The sequence below is a fragment of the Chanodichthys erythropterus genome, chromosome 6, assembly GCF_024489055.1.
Source record: "Chanodichthys erythropterus isolate Z2021 chromosome 6, ASM2448905v1, whole genome shotgun sequence".
NCBI lineage: Eukaryota > Metazoa > Chordata > Actinopteri > Cypriniformes > Xenocyprididae > Chanodichthys > Chanodichthys erythropterus.
The window spans coordinates 12,644,539-12,664,687 of record NC_090226.1 but is presented as its reverse complement, the minus strand read 5'-3'; the positions used below and the strand labels follow the sequence as shown (position 1 = coordinate 12,664,687).

The following is a 20,149-nucleotide window of genomic DNA, read 5'->3' as shown; positions in this document are numbered from 1 at the left end:
ATGAAGTGCACAAACCATTTGAATGACAATGGCTGTCAAAAGACAATGCTGCGGGCGATGATTCAAAAAGCCACTTTGCTGCAGAAGGCCATTGCAGTTCTATTCATAACTGGTGTGGGAAAAACGCTTTGTAGGCAGTACTGAGATATCCAAAGACGTCAATGGCGCTATGCAATACTCGGGGGCTGGGTGAATCATAATAATATCTGATAAATAGTTGGCTTCATGAGTTTAGGCAAATTGAATTTCTTACAACAACTGCCTTGTGGTGAATCTGCAATAATGATATAGTATTAGTCTATCAGTCAAGTGGGTTTGGTAGGCTGGACTCTATGTGGAGAATTCTGCACTGGATTTCTCTCTCTCTCTCTCTCTCTCTCTCTCTCACACACACACACACACACACGCTTTAAATATTACATGCAGTCCTATTTCTTATTGTTTAAAGAGAATACTTCTCATTTCTAATGAATAGAATAAAGAGCAAACAGACAATCCCATGCGGTATGTCAGGAGTGACGAGGCGTGTCAGAATAATGCGAGAAAAGAATCTCTTTGAACATGGGATCTGCTCATGTGAGGTCAGCTGTGACAATAAATATTTCAATAGACTGCTTTGTGTAATATCTGCTGGAAACGCTGAAAGACGAGTCTTTTATAAGCAGCAGGAGACAGAGGACTAGTCAAAAACAACATAAGACACCGGTATTCCTTGAGAGTTTTTCTTGATACTTCTGTTGTATATAAAAGTACAGTTTTGACAATCATCTTCCAACTGTCTATAACTCCACCATATTTCACACAGCTCTAGTGAGTTTCTTCATTCATCATGAGATAAGAAATAATACAAAAAACAATGTGTAGGTAAAATCTAGATTATTTAACTGGTTTGAGACCAATTATTTGTTTTCTTTGGTGCTTTAGCCCAGGAGTCTCAGTGTAATTTTGACAGCAAATAGCTTTACTTTCAAACTTTTGATGGCCCTTTCTCCTTGAAAGGGACCCCCTTGCTAAGACATGTATTGTGTGAGTAAAAAATTAGTAAGTACAGTAAGACAACATGTTGTTTGCCAAACTACATGACTGGCTCAAATAAATAAGTAAATAAAAACAAATCTGGAAAATAGTCATAAATAAATACAGTACTGTTCAAAAGTTTGGGGTCTGTAAGATTTCTTTTCTCTCTCTCTCTCTTTTAAAGAAATTAATATACAGCAGGAATGCAGTGACAGTGCATTGACCCAGTGACAATAAAAACGTTTTTAATGTATTCATTCATGTTCCAAAACCAGTATGTTTAATAGTGTCTCAAAAAACCTTTTTTATCACCCTTATATTTACAACAGACCCCTGCAGATTCTGGGGTGAAGAGGAAAATGGTCTCTGTAACCTAAAACATACTGAGCAGAAACATCAAAGCTCTCTGATGAGAATTTTGTATCAGAAACTACAGGTACTTGATTAGTTACAGTATCAGAAATGGGTCTACAGTACAGTACCCTGAAAACTAGTCGCATGTGAAAATCCCACGGAGGCGTGAGATCTAAATATCAGTAACGTGTAAAAATGAGAAATTACAGTCCACTGGAGAACTCAAATAAAGCCTGAGGTAAACTAAAATGGTGCTCTTTGAAGTAATGTTTTCACATGAATCTTTTAAAAGGAACAACTATGATACGTTGCATGTTCCTAAGGATAAATTTATCTAGTTAAGTGCTTCTCAGGCCTCAGACCAATACTCAGAACAAGGTCCGTTTTCCTGCAGATTCAAATGATTGCTTACTCAGAAAGGATTGACTGGGTGTTCAGGACAATCTAAATGTTACAGAGGCCTTAGCTGGATACTAATGATCCAAGCTGCTCTTTAAGGGTCAGAAATCCACACAGGGGATCCTGGGGAAAGGTCGCAGGGGTTTGACATTTTAATTCCATCTGCCACTGAAGGACAGACAAGTTCGTGGTAGAAATCGCTAAGGTGTCAAAGCAAATATGGCGTCCACCCTATAAAGGGGCATAAACTCATAAAATCAGTTAGATTAGTGCACTATGGCATTCAGAGCAGCTACATTTAAGCTTGAAACTGAGTGTTTTTCAACCAAAACTTCCCAGTTGCTACAGATGTCAAAGATCAGCATCTTTCATAAGGCCTCAGGGGTAGCCCCAGACACCTAAAAAAGTGTAAAGCGCACGGCGCAGGTGCACTCAGGGTGTGTCCAAATCCACTTTTGCTATTTTAACGACGGAAAAATGGTCCGTGCGCCGGGGCGCATTTTTGAAATGGGTTGTCCATATTCTTTCTAGTGTGTAATGGGCGTAACGTTCAATAAACCAATCAGAGTGTCATCTCCCATTCCCTTTAAGAGCGAGATGCGCTCGCGCCATGGCGGATTGCTATTTACATGGCTGAATTTGTTGGCGGAAAAGCTGAACACTTTTCAAGCGAAGAAACCGATCTGCTCGTGCGCAAAGTTAAAGTGGGCTTACAAATGCAGGTTTTCAAATAGCTCCGGGCGATGAGTCAGTTAATATATATGTGTGTGTATTGGCACGATTGTTCAATTAATTAGCCAATTTCGTTCATCATTAAAAGTAGTAATAGGCTGAATTGAAAATAAGTAGCCTAATTCTAATACACGCAATGACTATTCATCATTACATTTTTATATTTATGTAGCCTACACAATAATATTCTTTTACACTGTAATCCTTTTGTTTTTAATATTTGGCATGTTTGTGTGATGCGCATCCCTGTGTGTAATATCAAAGTCAACGCGCACTGTGGACGCGCCCAGAGGCGCAGTTTCTACCAACGCGCTCTAACAAAAAATATTGCGCCATTGACTTTAGACTTTAGACCAGGTTTGAGTTGGTCTATGGCCCAGTCTATTTTCAGCTCCTTAAAATAGCAATGCGCCGGCAATGTGCCTGAACACACCTCTTTTTTAGACCAGCACGCCCATGGGCGCACTAACTGGCACAAATGCATTTACTAATTTAAGGACGTGGCGCTGAAAGGGAAAACGCGAACGGCGCCGGACGCAAAGTAGCAAACACACTTGCGCTGCGCCTTGCGTCGTATTGCGGCGGGTGTATTATAGGGCCCCTAGAGTCTAAATTTAATTTTCAGCAAAGGTCCGATCAATCAAAGGTCTCAAAATAGCTTACACTTTCAAGAGTCAATATGATTTAAAGCTATGATATACATTTCAGTAAAATTCATTGTGTTTTCAGGTTAACCTTCTAAAAGTAAGAAATAATCAATAGTAAATAGTAAAAACTGTCTCAGAGACTGCTTATTTGTTCATTAAAAAATTGCAAATAAATAATTACATTTTATTCCAATTAATTTTCACAGTTTTACAAATTATCTTTAATAAGAATAGAAAAATAACTTACAAATACAGTGACAAGAAAAAAAATTATTAGATTGCTTGCGTGGCAATTGAACAAACAAAAGTAAATTACTCTAAAAGTGCCGTTTTCATGACATTACATTCCACTTCAGATGCTGTTTATCCATGTGAAGAAACAATCTGCTAAATTTTAATGATATTAATTTATGATAAATGATTCCTAGCCCACTGGAACCAATCATAGGTCTGGATCTGGATTGCTAGTTTGCTATTAGGTGACCTCTGTCCTCAGTGTTTAATTGAGGAAAAGAGGCTTTTCTGCATCTGTCGACAAAATTTTATGCAGCAGGTATCAGGTGGCGGTGACTGAGAGTGATTTATTAATGTTATTCAGCACAATCTCCTCTCTTTGAGAAAAAAGAAAAATGCCTACTCTGCCCTTTGGGTATCCAAAGCTTACAGCTGTCAATATGTGCATTAGCAGAGAGGGAATGACTGGCATCTCTGTAATGAAATGTGAGATAGCCAACATCTGATGAATCGCCTTACTCTTCCCATTTGGTTGCTTCTTGCTTTGCATTTCATTATTATTCCTAAAAAGACTGTCTCCTCATCTGCTTTTGCACTGATGCTCAAAGATTTATCTCACTGTACACTCAAGATGCATCTTTGTAACGCCATATGCCTGTGAGGACAGCCTTTTACATTCAAGTCATTTGCACTCAAGGCCAAACAGAATCTACTTTCACAGAATGTCAAGTGCAGTAAACCTGGGCAATTATCAGTGTTACGGTCCACCTTCCAATGATTAGGCTTCTTAAGTCGTACATAAACAACAAAAAAAAAAACCCCAGCAAGAACAGCAGAATTTCAGATACGTAGAAGGCGTTGTGCCTTAATGGGCTTTGATTGACAACTTACCCACTCACATTCTTAATTATTATTTCAGTCACCCGGCGGAAAGTTTGAGGTTGAATGAAATATTGAATGAAATATTTGAGGTTGAATGAAATATTGAGGTTGCAAAACAATGTGCAAGTTCTCATTACCCCAACAATGGAACCAATAGAGCACTTCCTACATTCATTATTGAGAGTGTCATGAACATTTTAAACTACTGAAACTTACTATCTCTCACAGTACTGTAGCTCAAACAGCAGAGCATGGCACAAGCAATGCCAAGGTCATGGGTTTGGTTCTTAGGGGATGCACTGGATAAATTATGCATTTGGTAAGTTGCTTTGGACAAAAGTGTCTGCCAAAATGCATAAATATAAATGTTAATGCAGGTCTAAAGGGGGTCTCTACATTTTTTAAACACCAACACTGTGCTAAACAAAGGGTTTTATTTTTTTAGTAACACATTTTCATGTAGTCACAAAATCTGAGTATTCATGGGAGAATGGTGATCCATTTTGCCTGACTTCTTGTGATCAGATCACCCGAGACAAACCTTAATACCAACTTTAAGCAGGGCCAGAGATGCTCATCTGATGGAGACTTCCAATCACAGATTTACCAAGCCCTCATCTCCTTGACTTTAGGAGCTTTGCTGAGCCCGGAGACGAGATAAGGTTGGATTTACAACAAAGATTAAAGCTACAAAATCTGTCTGAAAGAAATCCAAGCATACACAATGGCAAAACAAAAAGCTCTTCAAACACACACACAAACACAGTGCAGAGACACTGAGTAGTTGAGACCTCTATAAAAGGTTCAAAAATACTTGATGGGAACAGAAAAGGGGGAAATGATCCCTTGCTCAACCAGATGGTTTTTAATATTCTCATTGAGTGAAGGGACATTTGGAGAATGGCAGATGCTTGGGTGACCTGTCTCCCTCAGGTTCGTACATCAGATTAGTTTCCTTGTCACACATACTGGCCTATCATCAGCTCCGCCACAGACTTCTAGTCCAGCTGACCCAGTGGTAAGGGACTCAGCCAGAAATCAACACTGACAGAAAGCCAGTATCCACCAGGGCTTCACCATGACAGGCCCCTGTGGCTTTACTCAATGGTCTGTGAGCATGAGCAAGCTGACAATTAAGGACAATTGGTAATTTCTATGTGTATATTCCAACTGGCAAGGGGATGTTGCACTATTTATTTTCTGCATCCTGTCAAGAGACTTTGAATGTTACCTTGACAAAGCCTTATAGTTACCTATAAAAATTGAAAGTTTAAATGTGAACGTTTAAAAATTGAACGTTTAAAAGAAAACGATAGCTATAAACTGTAATACAATCAGTTGACCGATCAACACAGCGACAGACTAAATGATAGAATGACAGACAGATAAACAGATAGACAGACAGACATTAAGTTAAGGGTTCAGATAGATGGATGGATGGATGGATGGATGGATGGAAGGAAATCATGACGTGTTACTGGATTTCAAAATGTTTTAAGCTGCCACCCAGAAAATGAGTCACACAATTAATGTTACCATGATCAATCATTTTTGAGTACAAATAATATGCCAACGTAGACATTTGCAATAAAAGTGCTAAAATTAGTTTCTAAAGCAATATATCTAGCCACAAAAGTACTGACGTTTTATTAGAAACCATAGTAATTATATTTCTAACCACCTGAAACTTTCAGAATATGGTATGTACTGTATCTTCCTCATATATCAATTCCCAGAGAGCGGAAGCTCATATTGACCCATGAGAGGAAAGCAGGACTAACAACAATAGTATGAAAAATTAAAGCACACCTGGGAAGACACAGCAGCTCTTTCCAGAGGGACGTCTGATTCACTACATTTGAATTATTGATCACAGCCCCTGCTGACAGCTGTACATATGAGAAAAGCCTTGAATGTTTGAGAACTGTTAGTGACTTGTCTGGTCAGGTTTACATAGCACTACTGATTCATGACTAGAGAACAGGCTAGCTTGCTGAGCTATACATTAAAGATTTACACCCTGTGGTAAAAATCGAGTTTTTAATGTTGTTTATATGTCTATGTTGTGTTTAAATATATATGTTTTAAGACAAACTGTGTGCAAATTCAATACCATTGCTGAGTATTTTCTCCTTAAAACTGCAGTTTACCAAAAAAAAAAGCGGTTTGAAATCATTGGCATTTCTTACATCACAAGCTACCTTGTAACCAATCCTGTCAATGTGCCGGCGGGCTTTAGCATATAACAGCTCTGAAGCAGGGGGTCTCAAGAGAATCCAGGTTATCCCAGTATATTTTTCTGTTAATATGAAAAATCGAGTACATTTACCAATTATAGCGGGTGAATTGTGTATATGTTGTATATTACAACGTTATGACAAACTGTCTTTCTCCACTGACGTTCAAAGCATTTGTAAGGATATTGATTTTTATAAGGCAGCTGTCTGACACTGAGATGGCGAACAGAAAAATTTTTTGTGTAACATTAGCAGCGCATTATTAGCTGTTTGATAACGTAGCCAAGCTAAAGGCTAATCATATTAATTACTGTTATGTGTCCGATGTTTATGAGTTATTTCATCGTGCAGCATTTACCCCAGTAAATTGGAGAAGTAAGAGTAAGAGTGGTAGAGTAAGAGTGGATCTCTGAGCTGGTGTGAGTGATTGGAGGCAGTGCTAATTTGCATATTCATTAGGGCTGTCAAAATAAAATAAAATAAAAATATGTAAAATAATGTGTAAAAAAAAATAACGCAGATTAATCCATTCCGTATTGACCTTTGAACCTGGAGCCGTTCTAGCCACCATTCGTCTGTAAAATGAAGGAGGGAGACGACTTCTGCGCTGACGGACAGAACGAGCAGAGCTCCTCCCTCGTGCGCGCGAGCTATCTTTGTCTTCAAAGTAAGCACCGTCTTTGCACTCTCTCTACCTCACACATAATAATCTAAATCAACTGACACAATGCTAAAAGTTCGTAAGACCGAATCCATGTTTCACGAGGCGCATTCGGAGAATGTTTTTCCTGAATAACCGCTGGGTGTGAATAGTGCTCAAAAGAACGTCACCTCATCTTCTCTGACTCTGACACGTGCAGCTGACATAAACCACACTTTCAGTAACAAAAAGAAAATCCTATCCAGTGGTGAAGTGTTTTCTGTGTTGACAAATCTTTTGCGATGTCCTAATAACAGTTGCGACTCGCACGCAACGCGTCAACGTCCGCTAATGTCCAATTCGCGACCTTATGACTCATTTGAACCGATTCATTTTAATGAATCATGACAACAACTGATCTGTCCATATGGTCTATAATCAACTGATCTGTCCATATGGTCTATAATGAATCATTTACTCGAACAACTCTGAAATGAGAATATAAGTGTGCTTAACCCATTTAGCAAGAGTGGTTAGTAAAATTAGCCTTAATAATCCACAATATTTTCAGGTTATTTAAATGTCAATGTTCAGTAAATTAGGCCTACCTATAAAATCAGTTAATTTAGACTGGAGTGAGGTGAAACCAGAACAAAGCAAGTTGTTGTTAGCTAGGTGCATTCAATTGTATATGGTAGAAAATTATATTATTAGTTAATATAACTTCTAAATGCTAGCAAAAAAGCATCTTCTCTTACAAAGCTATAAAATCACTTTTTATAGTAAGAGTGACGGGTACTTTACTGTCAGTATCGGGCTTACAGATCACGTGGGTAGGGCACTTTTTACTGTTTGTGTCGATGACCATGTCTGTCACCACCGCAGACCATTTTTGAAATATTTAATACTTTCACAGCAAAAATTATGTATGCAATTAATTTAGATTAATTAATCACAGAGTATGTAATTAATTAGATTAAAATTTTTAATTGATTGACAGCCCTAATATTCATGGATCTGTGTATAAAGCAAGGGTGTAGAGTTACATTACATTTCAGTTTTTTTTCACAGGAAAAACATCTAAATATGTCATTTTGTTGATCAAAGATGAGTTTTAGGGGATAAAATTATTGACCACAGGGGGACTTAAAAGTATTTGCTATGGTATGGCAGGTAAAAGTGTTCACAACAAGACATTTATATACTTCCACAACAAAGCCTGTCAAAAAGGACAAATAAATGTAACATATGTCAAATGTGTTATACTCAAGCATCTACTTGTTGTTCTGTCGGATAATACGGCCAGTCAGATACTAGACACAAGTGTGCGTGCTCGCTAAAATGTCAGCACTGTTTTATTAGCAAGGCATTGTTCCATTTGAGCGGCCAACCTGTTGCTCGACGACCTGAGCAGAGAATCAGATTAAAACTACTCTTTGTCCACATACAGCTTGTACTCTTTTTAAGTACACAAACAGAATCTAGTTAGCTAGTGTTAAAAACAGAAAGACGTCACATCCTTATCCTCCGGTGTCTCATTAGAAAGTGCGCTGATGCCATCGGTGGTATGAACGTAAGGATTGGCTTCAGGCCCCGTGTCGATAGTCATCTGTCGGGATGGGGTCTCTCCAACTCCACCTCCTCTTTTCAAGTTAATGGAGTGCTTTGATGACATTAGGCATTTCCTCTGGCTGCAACACGCGTAGGGGGAAATGAAAGTAACATATTGGCCCCTGATCGATATCTGGATGGGAGACGTGGGGGGAATACAGCAGCGCCGTATTGGGACTGCGTCACTGCTGCAGCATGAGGAGGTGAGGAGAGTATGTTCAGGGTGAAGTGATGAGAGCACCGATCAATACAGTCGAGACTCTGGAAAGATTCCTAATGAATGAATCATGCTCTCAGAGGCCTTTCAGCATTTAGACCTGGATCTCCAGAGCAATTCCTATGCTAATAGACTCAAGGGTTATTACAATATGTCATGTAAACAAATAACAATTATGGCTGGGATAGACAGATCATATGTGAAGTTATTAATAGCTTTCGAGTTAATTCTGAAAGGCTGTCACGGTTTAAATTATTAGTGCCATTCCATATTAAGTTACCAGCTTTTTTGAGTGTCAGCTATGTGATGATTTTTTGAGCATTAGTGAGAGCTGCAAATTCATTTATACATGATAATTAATTCAATCATTTTATGCTACCCAATGTAATTCATCCAGTTCCGCACACGTCACATTATTTGCAGTGGCAAGGTAAAAAAACAAAAGAGGAACATTTTATTTTCACAAGTCAGCCTTTTTTGTCTGACCAAAAACAAATAACTCACATAGATGCTGCCACAAAACAAGCCAGCAGCGATACATAAATTTACAGCAGGAAGAAAACTATTCTACGATAAACTTGCTTATGAATCAGAACTACTGGCAGACTAGGGATATTGGCCATTCGAGTATAGCTTTCATTTATTTTTGCAAGAATGTGATGTGTGTGGCATTACTGTATATGACTGGGCAATTTCAGCAATATTGCAGAAAATAATTTTCCTAATCAGTACTTTTGTATTGTTTTCCAGTACAAACATCTTAACATCCTTAAAGGGACAGTTAAGCCAAAAATTAAAATTGCACACACACACACACACACACACAAAAAGGGGTGAGTAACTGATGGCAGAATTTTTGTTTGGGAGTGAATAATTCCTTTAAAACAAGTTAAAGGGTTGGTTCCACACCCATAAGACCTTTCATCTTCGGAACACAAATGAAGATATTTTTGATAAAATCCGAAGGCTCAGTGAGGCCTCCATTGACAGCAAGACAATTAACACTTTCAGGTGCCCAGAAAGCTACTAAAGACATATTTAAAACAGTTCATGTGACTACAGTGGTTCAACCTTAATGCTATGAAGCGATGAGAATACTTTCTGTGCGCCAAAAAAACAAAATAACTTTATTCAACAATATCTAGTGATGGGCGATTTCAAAACACCATTTCATGAAGCTTTGAAGCTTTATAAATCTTTTGCTTCAAATCAGGGGTTGGGAGCGTGTTTCAAACTGCCAAAGTCACGTGATTTCAGTAAACGAGGCTTCGTTACATCATAAGTGTTTCGAAACATTTCGAAATTTCAATGGTTCACTGTAGTCACATGAACTGTTAAATATGTCTTTAGTAGCTTTCTGGACATCTGAAAGTGTTAATTTTCTTGCTGGCAATGCAGGCCTCACTGAGCCTTCAGATTTTATCAAAAATATCTTAATTTGTGTTCCAAAGATGAATGAAGGTCTTACAGGTGTGGAGCGACATCAGGGTGAGTAAATAATGACATTTTTGGGTGAACTAACCCTTTAAATTTACTAAAGAAGCAAAACTCTCTAATTTGTTACCCAAGGCTGCATTTTTTTTATATAAAATATAGTAAAAACATTAATATTATTCAACTTTTTGTAAAATTATAAGTCTTTACTGCACTTTTGATCAATTTAATGGGTTCTTGTTGAATAAAAGTATACATTTCTTTCTTTCAAAAAACAAAACAAAACAAAAAAAAAGTAGTATTAATAAGTCTTTGCAGTTGTGCTTCGCAAGTAAATGCATCTTGTTTAAAAGAAGTTTACATATTTTACAAAAAAAAAAAAAAACGTAATTAAGACGATGTGAACTAAATATAAGGATGGAAAACCAATGATAAAACCAGCCATGGGAAACCAAGTGGCACATATGTCAGGCTTACAAAACAGTTCTCAGAGCATCCACTCCCACTGTTCTGATGAAGCCTGTAATTAACTGCCTGCTACATGGTGGCATTAATTAGCATCAAAGTTACATAGCCTATGAAGTTTGCACCGACAGGGCCTTTGGCCTGTACTTATGCATCAGGCAGGTAGGAGGACCAACTGTCACTTAAGCAGAAGCTGAATTATTCTTAGTTAATGGCAGCCTTTCCACACATTAGAGATTCTGTGATTAATATGCATGTTCGAGCCATTTAAAACAGAGGACGTTCCCTTTCATGTGCAAAAACTGTACAAGGATCACCAAAAATGTGGTTACGCTAATGTTGTCTGGCTAATTTTAGACAAAATCGCAAGGTCACATTTGAGAATATAGTGAAGTCGAGAGAAAATGAGTGTGAGGAGCGCTAAATCCCTGGAACACTCCGTGACCATTCTGACCTCAGATCAGGACACAGAGTAGACAGGCTATTCATCTTTTTCTTGCACACACACAGTCTAAGCAATTAGGGGTCCATCTATGACTGACTTTCTGACCCCAACTGTGGCATGATTATAATAAATTGCTCAATTATCGCCAGCCTTGCAGTATAAACAATTTGCTGATCCAAGTTGATGTTTGACTCAGATTTCCAACTAGTGGTAACGAGCTGCCGGGCTTATCTGACCCCTCAGACAAAAGTCTAATTTGTGGCCTGATTCCACAGACAACGCTAGAAAAATCTGAGCAATTACAACGACAAATGGGCATCTCATTACCCAGAAGACTGAGACTAGGTGTCTTCAAGTTTAAAGGCTTGCTCCAAATGAATGCCTCCAAGCAAGTACGTAAATTAACCAACAAACCAATCGTTTCAATAATGCATGCCCACATTTTGACATTCTCAGAGCATATAAGCTCAGAGGTGGAGCTTTGCAATTCCTGAACATCTCTGAGACTTGACCTCTATGTGATTAATGTTAAGTACAGACAATAGCCGACTGGCTTAGTGGTCGACATCATGATTGATCTGTTCTCATTACCAGCTATAGAAGAGGAAGAGCTTACGGTGTGTCAGCATCTGTGTTCATGTCCCAGCAGACTGACACTTCTACTTCTTGGCTACTTCTGTTTTTATTCCTCTGCACTGTTTATTCACATTTTTCCTTTTTTTCTACATAGAAAATGTAGAAAAAATTTGTTTTTTTATTTTTAAATATATATATATATACCTTTGAAGAAAATGAATGGAAAAAATATTTCCTCAACTAAAGCTATGAAATTGGTGTTCACTACTGCGCTACCTGACATCACACTTCCCACACATGAAACTCTGGTCAGAGTCTAATTAACAAGCTTTTTGGGTGATGACTAGAATTTCCCTAGAAGGAGGATCTCTGGATGCATTTCCAGTGATGTGGGTGGCACTAAATAAAAGGCAGAGAGACTGCAGGCAGTGAAATGGGCCAATGTGGATCAATGACAGGTTCACCAGAGCCATCCAAGTGCTGTGATTCACCATAATGGAACAGAGACTGATGGTATCAAGGCTGCCACTGTGTGAAGTACCACTATGTGAGGCAATATGAGTAAGAAAAAGAAAAAGTGATGGAAAGAAAGTGCATGATTGTTTGGAGTAGATGAAGCTTACTGTGAAAAATTCTTGGAAATCAGTTCTTGACATGAGGGACAAACAAACCACTAAAGAATTTCTTTAAAACAGAAAACACACTATTACAAGAAAGCATACTGTATCATGAGAGATTTAGAGATAGGAATTATTCTTTTCAGGCAAATCTTTTCTATGAATCATTTGATTCAGTTTCTAAAATCAGTCTGAATGATTCATTCACGATTCTGACTGATCTCAAGTTCAACTCTGATCCAGTTGCAACGGTTAACATCTCATTAATGGGGAAGATTTTTCTTTTAGAGCTGCTGTACAGTCGAAATGAACTCTGTTTGCATTATTGAATCATTTCCTGTTATCACTGTTAAGCTGCTTTGAAATGATCTGTATTGTATATAGAGCTATATAAATAAATGTGACATGGCTTGACTAATAAGTTAACAGGACAGATCTATGAATAAACAGTCAGAGACATTCACTTGCTCTTGTAAATGATTCAGATAAAAATCACTCACACTCTTACAACGCAGGTGAAATGAGGCAAGCTCAATTCCTCGATGCATTTAGGGCAGACGAGAATCTAAAACACATCAGGATGTCCCTGGCGGCACCTCCAAATCCCCGGTGGGATGTTTGGGCAGAGAGGCGTTCCAACACACCCTCCTCTCCTCCGGAGCAGCGCTTAATTAACAGCACAGGATTCCTAATTATGGAGACCCCAGCATTGATTTTATTTAAGCAAGATTTAACCAAAAACAGCCTCAAGAGACGCTCAGAGCAGCTGGCGAAGCTCAAATGGAAGACGACTTTCCTTTGCAAGTGGCCGAAAATATACCTCTCATTAAAGGCTTCAATGTGCCCTCTAAAATGCATCATCAAAAACACACCAGCTCTATGTCCACCATGCATTATGTAAATAGTTTTTCTCAAAAGGTCAAATGCAAAATTGATAGCAGTGAGGACACCCAACTTTTCTAATTTTGTTACTGAAAACTTCACCAAACATTTTTTTATATTATCTATAAAATTACATGTCATTCCAACTCAGTTCAACTCATTCAAACATGTAAAATGAGATAAGTTAAGTGACCTTTCATGTGTCTCCATTAAAAGGAGCATTTAACAGCTTTGGCCTTTTACATTTTTAGCATAGCTTTTAAAGAAACTTCACATGGTTCTTCTTTCATTTAAAAGTTAAAGTACATACATTAAGCTACCGCACATTCCTAAAACTGAGCTCAAAAGAAAACAGAAATTATTAGCCTAATTTAGGAAAAAGTGAGCAGCATTGATATGTCAACACGACTATGAGATGAACGAGATAAACTAGCGGGATGCAGGCATGCAGAAAGAACCGAGAGGAATGAGCCTGATGTCATAACACACGCCTTGAAGATAAATATTTTCTTATAATATAACATATCCACATGAGGGACTGCGTTGTGTCTAATGGCACTTTTCTCGCTCAGAGAATACTGTCTTAGTTGCTAAGCAACGGTTACATAAAAAAAAAAAAAAACAAGCTTAAATCTGAATCCCCTTTGCACATGAAAGTGGATAAAGTGGGGGAGTACTCCATAGTTTTTTAAAGATGGAATGAAGATGAATACAAAGGACAATTAATCATAGTTCGGAGAAACTGATATAATTACAGTGCTTGTGAAGCATCACAGTATTGATCGTCCTCAATCCTTAATTTTTTCTTCTTTGTCTTCTCCACAAATTAATTCAGCCTGAACTGCTTAACACAGATTTATCACAAATTTTGTTTTGTAAATAATTTCAGGTGTAGGTAAGTCTCAGGTTTGCCATTTTGGGTTTTTGTAAACTTTATCAACTTAATTTTCCAGTTAAAGGCCCCTAAAAAAGATTAAGTGAACTGAATATGAACAAATTATGGCTATTTATTTAGAAAACCCTCCATGTTTTTAGTGGTAATGTTAATGTCATCACATCAAACACACATTTACAGGGTTTTACAGCGAACATTTTAAGTATTTAAAGGTCAGATGTAGACCATTACTAGTGTAATTAACTTCAGCAGTACAGCAGAGACTGGCAATAACTGTGACATTTTAATCACTGTTAATTATTTTAATCACTTTTACTTATTGCTAATAGCGCATAATGAATCAAACTCTCCAACCCGGCATGCACATAAACCCCCTCCAATATATATATAACATAAAAATATGCATGTTGTGATTTCTGCAGTTTCCTAGTATGTATGCATAAATCATGCAAATTAATTACAGCCTAACTGTTTACCCATTTTCACAGTTTGCATTGTAGTTGTCATGTTTGTTATATGAGTTATATAAAAAGACATCTCTTGCCTTCATGATGAAATTTTAGGAGTTGCTGTCTTTTTTATGTGTGTAATGTAAAGAAGTATGTATGCTGGTTGAAAAAAATGATGCAATATTAAATGCGTGTACATATGTAATATCGTCTTCCTATTCTGCACAAATCCATTACACAGAGTAACACCTCTTCTTTTATACAAAGTGTTATCCTGAGAGTAAATGCAATAAAAAATAAATAAAAAATAGGCTAAACAACATTACCGATGTGTACACGTGTGGCACTGTGCGATCCAATGGAAAGCCAGTTTACATGTCCAACGAGTCCAGCAGAGTTGATTCACACTGCACAGTTCAATAAAATAATATAAAATAAAATAAAAAATTATCTTGCTCAGTTTGACACACAAATACAATTTTTCCAACCCCTGTACTACGGTAATGTAACAATGAAGCTGACATCCAAAGCAATTCTGTCTTTTCCCCAACCCTAGCATATGAAAACCGCTGGTGTCAGATGCCCTGATTCTGCTGAGCTCAGTTTCAAATGATGTCCTGAAACCTGAAATCTGCGAGGACACAATTGAAGAGGTAAAAAAATAAAAATTTTCTACTAACCACAGGACCGACTGACATACAGAACAGATCCCACGCCAGCTAAAACATTAATCGCAGACAAATTCCACTGTAGTAAGTGGGACAATGCACATCTGGTGGGCGAAAGCCTGTGGATTATAGTCTATACTTCATGCTAATGCTAACATTCTTAGCTGTTCTTAAGAGACTGTCTGAACTATGGGAGCATGTTAATACAGTTTACCTTGCGCTAGATCCCCCTCATCCATGTCCCAGGGCACACAGCCAGGCCAGCGCAAGCTGTCTTCCATCCAGAACCAGGGAGACGCCAAATTCGCTCTCTCCATCCCTGTGTAACTTTATCTAACTAAGGCTGCCGGTCGCTGTGGTACACTCAAAAATCCCCTCAGTTATATTGACCCATCCAGTGCTGCTCCAGCAGCTGGTGCAGCCCTCCCCATCCCCTTTTACTCACTGTAACACTTTCTCGCCCTGCCCAGGAAGTGGGCTGCACAGCAGATGGTTTGTATCTCTTTTTTCTGTCTTTGTCTTACTGAACCCTCCCATTATACTTTAATCACAACCACTTACTGTGCAGCAATGTCACAAATATGTGATATATATGCAAGTAATAGCTTTGAAATACCATAGCTAAAGTGTGACGGATTTAATACTAGTCTTGACAGGTTGCCTTTGATATCTCGATTAGAGAAAACGGCATCTACAAGAACGCCACATCCAAACATCTCAGCAATTAATGGGCTCAATTAGTGGGACGAAGCTTAACCCTCTGGGGTCTGAGGATTTTCGGGGCCCTGGAGAAGTTTTGACATGCCCTGACATTTGTGCTTTTTTCAGTTGTTCATAAACATATGGCAAAAGTGTCATTACACTGTATTCAGCACAAACTAGGCTACAATAATATGTGAGGAACATGTATGTACATGTTTGTGTTTTTGAAGGAATAACGTTTATGCATGGTTATTGAAAAAACAAAAACTTAAGTCACTGAAATAAAGCCAAAAAAAAATTTAAATCAAGAGTATTGGAGGTTGTAGACTAGAGTTTTTGCTTCAAAATGATATAAAAATTATCCTGCCTTCTTGTTCATTAATAACAATATATTGATTTACTTTTTGTAAGACACTTTTTGTCAAGAAACACAGTATGCGTGGAGGCATGAATCATCATGAGTAATGGGTCATTTACACCCGAGAAGACCAAAGAATCGCATAATGAGCTCTAATGACCTGCATAAATAACGAGGCCTTTCAGTCAGGTAGGCTGTGAAAAAACCCTCTGTGATCATGTCTCAAGCTCATCATGGTGTATATCAAACATACAGAAAAAACAGCAATACTGTGAAATATTATTACAATTTATAATAATGGTGTTCTATTATATACTTGTATATAATGTATTTCTGTGATGCAAAGTGTCTGAATAATTATGTTACCTCTATGGAATTTCATATAGGCTTTTAGCTTAAAAGCATGAACATTTGGAGGAATATTGATGGATTCTCATGTTTATATAAATTTTCTATACAGAGGAGTAATATTTATTCAATATTTTTTTGTCATCACTATGAGCGCTGGATACTGTGTTTCCAATTCATACTTGCAGCCGGAGGGCGCTCTGTGCACATTTAGTCCACATATATCTCCTAAAGAAGAATAGGCCATGTGACATTCCAGGAACTAACAGAGGCCAGAGATCGCTTTAACATCCAGATAAACACTTTTGAAGACAATAAATACACGATTGAGACGATGTATACATGTATTGCCTCAGAATTTGCGTCTGAATAGCGCTGGCTCCGTGAGCGTGGCCGCATTAGCGGATAATGAGCTGAATCACGGACTTCTGACATGGCTCTATTTTCATACAGATTACATAAACAGAGAATTTTTGTTTTCGATTTGACTTACACGATTTAAAACCTGACATTTCAACGTTTCTTTAGACTAAGTATAATTTTTTGGTGATTAGTATTCACTAAGTTACAGTTCATTTTTTGAGAACTATCAGATTGGACTTCCTTCAGAGGGAGACAAGAGATCACGCATCATGTTAGTTTTCTATATTTTGCAAAAAGCACAATATTTTGTTGTTAAATAAATAAGAATTTATTTATTTTTATTTGAAAGAAAGATATTCAACAGATTAAAATGGTGTATAACTCTTAATGGTATGTGCAACATTGACGGAGTATTTTGAGTCTCTTTCACACTGGTAAAAAAAAACGAGGTGGTATCGCCGGCGTGACCGCCGACCCGAGGGAGTTAAATATTTGTGTGGGGTCACTTGTGTTTCTATGGATTACTATGCTAGAAGAGATTTTGAATACTGCTAATAGAATGCAGCTACAGATAAAACAATTTGAGATGTGAAATGTAGGGTTGCAATTTTTTTTTTCTTTATAAACACTTTTTGTTATGTTGTCAATTGATAAAAGAAGTGATTTAAAAATTAAGTCCATTCAAATATCCAATCATTGCATTTGGTCCGATGTCCCACCTGCCTGTTAACATGTATTTCCATACCACTTACATACAGGTAAGAGCTCTAAAAGCTGTCTACATTCATCATGTGCTTTGAGACATGAGGTAATTTAATGGTGTCTCTCATTTCGTGACACTTTACAGACTCTGCTGTGTGCGTTCATGTGATTTGAAGGAGGCGTGGCTTTGGAGAGCGGCATTTTCATGCTTTCAAAGCTAGCTTGTTATTGCTAGCATCTCTGAAATCGCCTACCCTACCTTTAAGAACAAGGATTTTTTTTTTCTATACAATAAAATAATTTTGTTGCTTGGCATAACTAGAAAATAAAATAAAAATGTTCATAAAAATGTGCTGTAAGTTTCAGTGACAGAATAAGAGAGCAAAGAGAGGCGTAAAAGAAGGGAGAGACTAAGTAATTCAAGGGCACACATAAAACTCTCAGTCTGGCACAGTGTGTCCATGTCATTCCACTGCAGCAGGGCTTAATGGAATCCAGATGGGTTTCTCCTCACTTGGGTTGCTGAGATGATGTCAAATCAAGCAGTTGTAAAATTTTCAGTAATACGTCCTAGCTATTGGCCTTCACTGTTTGCCTTTAGCCGCTGGACTTTCATGCCATGAACCTGTCGAGTCAACCAATACTGGAGCTCCACCTGCCCCAGGGCTCTGGGACGGAAGGCCCAGCAAACTAAGGCCTCTAAGGGAGGGAGGCAGGACTAATGGGTACTTTCAGTCACACAATTCCACAATGCAACAGTCTGGTCAGCACTCAGCACTGCTGCTCGTTTCACACGTGAAAAAGCAAACATATTTCTTTCAAGGGTCAAAGAGAAGATGGAAAACGACATTGAAAATAAAATATGATTCGATAAGTGTTGTTATTGGGGGGCTGGATGTAGGAAGTGGCCCATTCTCGTTTGGTGTCTCCGTCAGCCCATTTGCAAATGCATTCTGGTGGGGGGAGGGGGGAGTTAGGGGCCCCTTAAAGTGCACCGGCCCTGATTGTATAGACAAACAGTTGAAACATTCTTTAAAATATCTTCTTTTGTGTTCCACAGAACAAATAAAGTCATACAGTTCTGAAACGAAATGTGACAGAAGTTTAATGTTTGGGTGAACTATACTGTAATACCTGACGAAAGGGGTCCTACATGCCAGATTTTGCTACTTGCAGGGCCTGTGTGCAGTTATCCATTACTGGTTTGATATTAAAAGTTTGTGTGTGTGTTAAGAATGCAAAAGGAGACAATTAGAGCAAGCAAAAGATCAAGTGTTTTAGTGATGCTTTAACTAAATCCAAAATGTTACCAAACTTACTCTCAAGTTCATGGAGAAAACAACTCAAGTGCAAGAAAAATAAGAAAGCAATTAACTGTCCCTGCGAACACCTGCCACCTGGCTCTTCATTATAATACATCATGATGGAGAGTCCCCCATCAGGCTGCCGCTTCAAAGCAATTAAACCCTAACAGCATATTACCATGGGCTCATTCCCTGCCTCTCACAATTAAAGACTTCTCTAAACGCAATTCATCATGTGTGAAACGTGTGTACTGGATTTATTTGGGATGATCCGGACATACTCCTTCCAGTCATAACTTTTCCTTTCTAGGCCGAAATCTGCTTACAAGACAAACATTTGGTGTTCATTCACAAGCTTGTGAATGACTTAGCATTTCATTCAGAACAAAAATAGAGAACAGTGCTTCTTATTACAGTTTAGAGAGAGGAATAAATTGGAAGAAATCATCAGAATTTTTGCAAACCATAAACTCACTTAACTGCGAACGACACGCCAGACTGTCCAGCGCAACAGATAATCACATTCCTTCGCAAATGATCAGGATATTCTTGGCCTTTCACATCCGCTCTTTCCTGTTCTAACAATACAATATACCTTGCTTCCCTCTGTGTTGCCAAAAAGGAAGATGGCCCATAGCCAAGAATATTTTCCCATCAAACAGAACAAATACCATCTGTGGCTTGAAATAACTTTGAACAACTTGGCTGGCCTCTTAAAGGCGAAAATGGAAATAAAGAAACAGATTAAAAAAAAAAAAAAAAAAACAGAAGGAATTAACAGATTTAAACTAGACCTGTAATAATATATTTACGTTGATAAATTGCGAATTCACTTTCCAAAACCCCCCTGTTGTTCAATCCTGGATGCCTTTCAATGTGTACTAACTCACAGCCATCATCAGCAGCCTGCCAATTTGCTTTCATCAGCCAGTAACACAGAGATTCCATGAACAGTAATTCTGTTCCTCACG

At 38.0% G+C, this 20,149-nt stretch overlaps 1 protein-coding gene across 6 annotated transcripts in view; it reads right to left on the bottom strand.

Moving 5' to 3' along the window:
- Positions 1-20,149, bottom strand: part of kaznb (kazrin, periplakin interacting protein b) — a 182,868-nt gene that overhangs the window by 51,869 nt on the left and 110,850 nt on the right. The gene's annotated exons all lie outside the window — the stretch shown is intronic.